At 40.7% G+C, this 6328-nt stretch overlaps 1 protein-coding gene across 3 annotated transcripts in view; it reads right to left on the bottom strand.

Annotated features, from left to right (window-relative positions):
* The window catches only part of ADIPOR2 (adiponectin receptor 2), a 79617-nt gene extending 74836 nt beyond the window's left edge, over positions 1-4781 (bottom strand). Inside the window, exon 1 of one of the 3 annotated variants that reach the window (XM_049627040.1) lies at positions 4390-4781. The gene's annotated coding sequence lies outside the window, so the exon portion shown is untranslated. Of the gene's footprint in view, positions 1-2141; positions 2377-4389 lie in introns of those variants that run through there. The other 2 variants (XM_049627041.1, XM_049627042.1) reach the window with 2 other exon arrangements.
* Between the last annotated feature and the right edge of the window lie 1547 nt (positions 4782-6328).

A 6328-nucleotide genomic window follows, 5' to 3' on the forward strand; every position in this document is an offset into this window, starting at 1 on the left:
TTAACTTTCTATACGGGGCGCCTGGGTGGCTCAGTCGGTTGAGCGTTAGACTTCAGCTCAGGTCATGATCTCGAGGTCCCTGAGTTCCAGCCTTGTGTCGGGCTCTGTGCTGACAGCTCAGAGCCTGGAGCCTGGAGCCTGCCTCGGATTCTGTGTCTCCCACGCTCTCTGCCCCTCCCCCACTCACACTCTGTCTCTCTCACTCTCAAAAAATGAATAAATGTTGAAAAAAATTAAAAAAATTTTTCTACATTACATATGCATGATTTTTAATAAAATAAACTAGGAGTCAGCAAGCTTTTTCTATTAAGGACCAGACAATACATATTTTAGGCTCTGCAGACCATACGAGTCTCTGTCCCACTACTCACTCAGTTCTACCCTTACACTGCAAAAGCAACCACAAACAACATCAAAATGAATACATACAGCTATATCCCAATAAAAACTTAATTTACAAAAACAGCTAGCAAAAGTTGCCCCACAAGCAATAAAGTCTGTTCCCGGAGATAAAAAATAAAATTATTTTCATTTTGGAAAACCTGATGTGATTTATACCAAAGAAAGTGCATCAGCTAAATTGATACCATTGTGGGAAGAAAAAAAAAAAAAAATCCATCCATTTACTTATTCATAGTCTAGGAATAGAAAAAGACAAACTCTTAGGCTCTGGAAATCCTTTTCTCATCCCTAACATTCAGGTAAGAAGAGAAAATTTGCTACTAAATAGCCTATAAAGTGTAGATATAAACATATACTGGTGGGTATGTAGTTACAAATAGAAGCTAAAAGAAACGTCTTTCATATTTAAATCAATCTGAAATGTTTTCAAAGTTTGCAATAATTCACCACCAAGCAGCTGCCAACACATGTGCGGAAGTCCCAACTACTGATGAAATTATTTTAGTTACAGATCATCACAGTCAGCACTCTGACATATTTATGAGAAAGCATGAAAATATCTATGAACAACAGCAGTAGAAATGAAATTTCTATAAAATAAATACTATGGATGAAAATTTTCATTTCTATGAAATGAAAAAGTAGAAAAATCTATCAAATTCTAACAAAAAAAGTCAGAGGGTGGTAAAAGGAGACATAGAGGTGGCCTTTGGATAAGAGAACACTTCAAACTTCAGAAATAAGTTTAAGATCTCCCCTCCAAAATTAAAGCTTTGTGTTGAAGGAAATTATTTTTAACATTTCACTGAAAAGTTCTGTGATCAAATTATTTTAAATGTTGCAACAGATTTCTTCAAATTTTAAAGTTTCTTGGGGATGGGGGCACTGTTTTTGGAAGAGATTTAATGGGGTTAACATAAGGCTGAGAAATCCAGCATCTAAAAATAAAAATATTAAAAGGCCAGTGTACTAAAAAAAATGCCAACAACCTGCACTGAAGTCATCATACCCAGTAAAATTCCAATCTGACATTTGAATCCTTCTACCAAAAGTCACAGTTGGGCCGTCTCATAAAATCAAATTCCAGAGACAAACGTATTTGTATTTAATGTCAAAAACCAAAAAGAGGAAAAAAAAAAAAAGTCACCTGTCAGTTTCCAATCCAAACTCTCTCATGGACCCCTAGAAGAACTGATTTAAACCCTGTCAGCATCAGTTTTAAAAGAAGCAAGCAATGACAGACGAAAGGCCAAACCAGTTTTGGGAAAACAGGGCCCAAGGTACTAACTATTCCAAGTAGGTTGCCTGAAGCGCCACCAAAGAAAAGGTAAAGAAAATCTTCCTACCCCAGGGACTAGAAAAGTAGCACTAAGCAGATCCATTCGAAGCCTGCCACCAAAGAAATTCCTAGAGCTAATAAAAGAGACAAAAATGAAGAAAGGGAGGGCAGATTCTCTCGGTGGGCAGTAAGGCAGGGCAACTGCACGCGAAGGGGAGAAGAGCTGAGACAGTGCTCCGGACGCTTTATCAGGAGGGGCGAGGCAGGTGGTGGGCGCCAGGCGCCACAGACAGCGGTTGAAAGGAGGGCGACTCCAGGCCCCTCTCGGTCTGTCCCCCCGGTCACAGCACAACACGCCGTGCAGGGCGACAGGTCAGGTAAGGAGGCCGAGTTGAAGGCTGGGACGGAGCGCGCGCTCCCCGGCCCGCGCCGGGGACAGTCTCCCCCTCAGAGCCCTCACCTCCTTCTCGACCCCGGGCTCTCCCTCTTCTCCCCCGAAACGGCACTCACACTCCAGAGACCCTCACCCAGAGCTTGTCGCCGCCTCGCCGCGCGTCTCGGACTCCTCTGGAACCAGAGCTGAGGGGAGGGGGAGGAGGGGGGAGCGGAGGAGGGAGGGGACCGAACCCGAGGTAGCCGCGCCGCTGCCGCCGCCGCGATACCGCGTCTGGGATCGTGCTCGCGCCGCCGCGACCGCCGCCGCCGCGTCTTCCCGCCCCCACGACTGCACGTCGCCGTGACGCGCATCGCACGAGGCGGTTCGAACCAATAAAGTCACAGCTAGTGCGCAGGCGCGCTGGCCAAAACCGGAAACTGCTCTTCTGACCGCTCTAGAACGTGGTGGCATCTTGGGAGTTGTGGTTCGGCCAGGAACTCAACGAAAACAGTACTGAGAAAGTGCTCCACGGGCGCTCACACAAATCTCCTTCGTTTTCTTTCTCGCATAGAAAGCGGAAGCATTTAGATCAGAAGAGGCAAGGGCCCGCCCGGCTAGGGGACGCTTTTTCCGGTCTCTATGGATACGGGCTACACACCTTGGGCGGAAGCCAAAATTTTGGGATTTTTTTTAGGGTGGCTCGTGTTTCTGCCAACGGCCAGTATATTGCTAGGCGTCGTCTGTGAGAGCTTCCGAAATAAATCCAAAAGTATTAGTCAAGTCTTGTGCAAGACAATAGCGTTTACCTTTTATTGCCTTGTTAAGGTATTATGATTTATGCCTTCTAAAAAACAAATGTGAACCCACTCACTCTTAAAATACATGTAATTCGGACTAATTTGTAAAATGTTTTTAACGTAATAGATCACTATAGCAGAAATGTAATAGAAGAAACTAATCTGGCATTAAATACTGTGTCTATTTCCCAGAATGAGTTTCTATTGAGCTCTAACTTCTAAGAAACCAAGAATGGTTTGGTTACATACTTATTCTATAAGAAAAGAAAGTAAAAGCTCCCCACCCCCCAGCCAAAAGTTCGCTTTTTCACTAACCGGAAGAATTAAAAAAATAAAATAAAAAAGGTTTTCGCTTTTCCGAAATGGTAATTGTTTCTTTGTTTTTCGCCTTGGCTTTGGAAAGGCTTCAGTGAGAACACTGTACTTTCGGATAGCCAGGTGAAATCGGTTGGCATAGAAAAATGTGTTTCTCACGTTCAGTTATAAGATGAATTTATCACACTCTGAAGAGGTAATTGCCTTAACTGTCAAAACTCCTTTATTGATATAGAGGAAATCCATAAGCTTTCAAGAACACTTATGCCCATACCTTGCTTGTCCTTTGAACCACAGCAGGAGAAAACAAAGAATTCTGGAAAAACCTGCACAGATCTCATAATCAAAAGGCCTAGAGTCTAATGTATGAGGAACCTGCCCCTAAAAAAAATAGGGAACTCTTCAAGCCTGGAAATGTAAATTCTAAGAAGTGATTAAAGTCACTAAAATCACGAGGAGCATGAATAAAATGCTCTTAATACTGATAAGTTAGGCCACCCAGTTAAGGTTGCAAGAGATAAAATTAATGCAAATAAGATTATAGAAATTAAAAGAATAAATTCCCTTCAAGGAGTAGTTTACACTGAAAATGTAAATTTTTTAAATTTACATATTTTTTAATTTACATAATTTGTAAAAGATCTAACAATAATGACTTCTGTTTTTCCAGGTAAAGACATAAAGCTTTTGAGATTGATATCAAGGAAGACATTGATACACTTCCACAGCACATTAGAAATGAAACACAGACACCTTTGGATGGTAAATTTGACCCGGTATACCAAATCACATAGGGAAAAGACGAGAACAAGAGCCTGAGAGTTAATAAAAGGTCTGCTAAAGGGAACAGAGCTATATAAAAAAGACAATTAGAAAAGATCCAGGATCTCAAATTTTTTCTCAAAGCATCCTTCTCTTTTAATGATTTGCTTTGACAAAATGCTCAACTCAAAGAAACTTCCTCTGGAACAGTCCATTGTGTGCTAAAACATGTGAGAAAGAGTGTTATTTTCCCACCAAGATTTTACCTCCCATTCTCTGTCACCTTGATCCCGTTCCCAGATCACTACTGCCAATTCTTGATGTTCACAATGATAAACCACTTCATTTCCTCAGAATGCTCACAACTTCTCAGCTATTGAGGGTGTTGCCAACATACTTCACCTGAGGGACATTCCCCTGAGGCCCATGTCCATACTGGCTTCACCCATATCCCTTACCTAAATGTCACCATTAAATGTTCCAAAGCAGATTTCTCAGGACTCTCTCCCAGGCTGTACTTCAGTTGCTAATCTTTATATATTAACTTATGACTCGCTGTCCAAAAACCAAGGAGAATTCAGGACAATTCTGTGTCTTCAGTGTCAGCTGTGGATCTTTAGAATCTCTGCTGTCTCCATTCTTAAAGTGTCACACTTCCCCACCACAGGAGAGTGGAGTTCTTCATCTTCCACAGCACCAAGAAGAGTCCCTTCCACCCCTACTCTCCATACCAGTCACCAATGACACAATAGTGCCTGTGGCACAGCTAGTCTGATGTAGTCATCTCAACAATTATCAGATATTGTTGACAAAGAGAATGCATCACTGGGTGAGTAACATTCATAATCTAGTTGTAGCCATCCCAGAATGAGGCTTGAGTGACATTACAATATGTTGCCAAAATGTTGATATTGGACTCGTTGGAGGAGCAGGCTTAGGTTCCATTGTGATATGTGAGTCAATAGCCAATGGGAATTGAAGTTGTATCTAAAATGACAAGCAAATGAAGGTACAGCTTTCAAATTCTAAAGGGTAAGAAAAAAGTACTCTACACTCCATTGTGAACTTAAACTTGAGTTCACAACTGGTTTTTGTTACTTCTATAAAGAAAAGAAGAATTATTTCATTCATTATTTTCCTAATCAGAACAATTGCTATTTTCAAGAAGAAAAAAGGCCAAATTATCTGCTAGAGAAAACCAAAATTAGTAGTCTTCTTTGAGAGAACTGTTTGTATGACTTTCCCCAAAAGATTACAAAGGAAATCAGCTTCATTATTACAAAATATCTAAAACCAGCTAAACTCTTCTTTTGTCCCTCAAGATCTATAAGCTTTTGAAATATGAACATTAGAACTGAAGGAAAAAAATCTGGACAATATAGAAGTTGGACCATAAAAAAAAAGATAAACCAGAAGTAAATGCAAGACATGTCAAATCAGTCCCTGTGTCTGTGTCATATACATGTTGTAGGAGAGAAGAGATTGTCCTCTTATGTTCCATGGCTGGCATATGAATTAAACTGACATAGAATAGATTAGAAGGAGAAAAGTATGCAAATGTATTTAATATTTTTACATGTACACAGGAATCTTCAGAAAGAAAATGAAGACCTGAAGATGACTTTAGACACAAAAGCTTATATACTTTTTACACAAAAAATGAAGAACTCTAGGGATGTAGCAAGATCAAGGGGCTTGCGCTAAGGACAATAAACTGTGGGAAAATGACTAGGAACTGTAGTGGAGAAGCTAAGGGTTACTTTAGCAGGTTGTATACGTCCACTTGGGCATTGAATCCCGATCTCTGATATGAATGTTCTTAAGTGATGGATGTCAACTAAACTTTTCGTGGTGATCATTTTGCAATGTATACATATATCCAATCATTATGTTGTGCACCTGAAACTTATACAATGTTAAAATGTCAATTATATCTTGATAAAACTGGGAGAAAAAAAAGAATGTTCTCTTCCTGGTACAGAAAGACTACCTTTCTCATAGGAAATTTATGGCCTGCTTTTAGGTAAAAAGGGACAGGGTAGAGTGCTTCGTGCATTTGCTGTTTCTCAAGTACTCTCAGCTCAAAATAATCAACATGCCAAAGTTTCATATTTTGGAGTGGCGTGTTCTGAACCCCTCCAATGCAAAACAGTCAAATGCAGCCAGCTAATTGGAGTTTGAAGCATTAGGAATCAATGGTGTTAGTTGCTTTAAAAATTATCTAGTAATCTAGGGGTGCCTGCATGGCTCAGTCAGTTAAGCATCTGACTCTTGATTTTGGCTCAAGTCATGATCTCACAGTTTGTGAGTTTGAGCCCACATCAGGCTCTGTGCTGATAGTACAGGGCCTGCTTGGGATTCTCTTTCTCTCCCTCTCTGTCTGCCCCTCCCCCACTC

Source organism: Panthera uncia, chromosome B4 (assembly GCF_023721935.1).
Source record: "Panthera uncia isolate 11264 chromosome B4, Puncia_PCG_1.0, whole genome shotgun sequence".
In the NCBI taxonomy this organism is placed as follows: domain Eukaryota; kingdom Metazoa; phylum Chordata; class Mammalia; order Carnivora; family Felidae; genus Panthera; species Panthera uncia.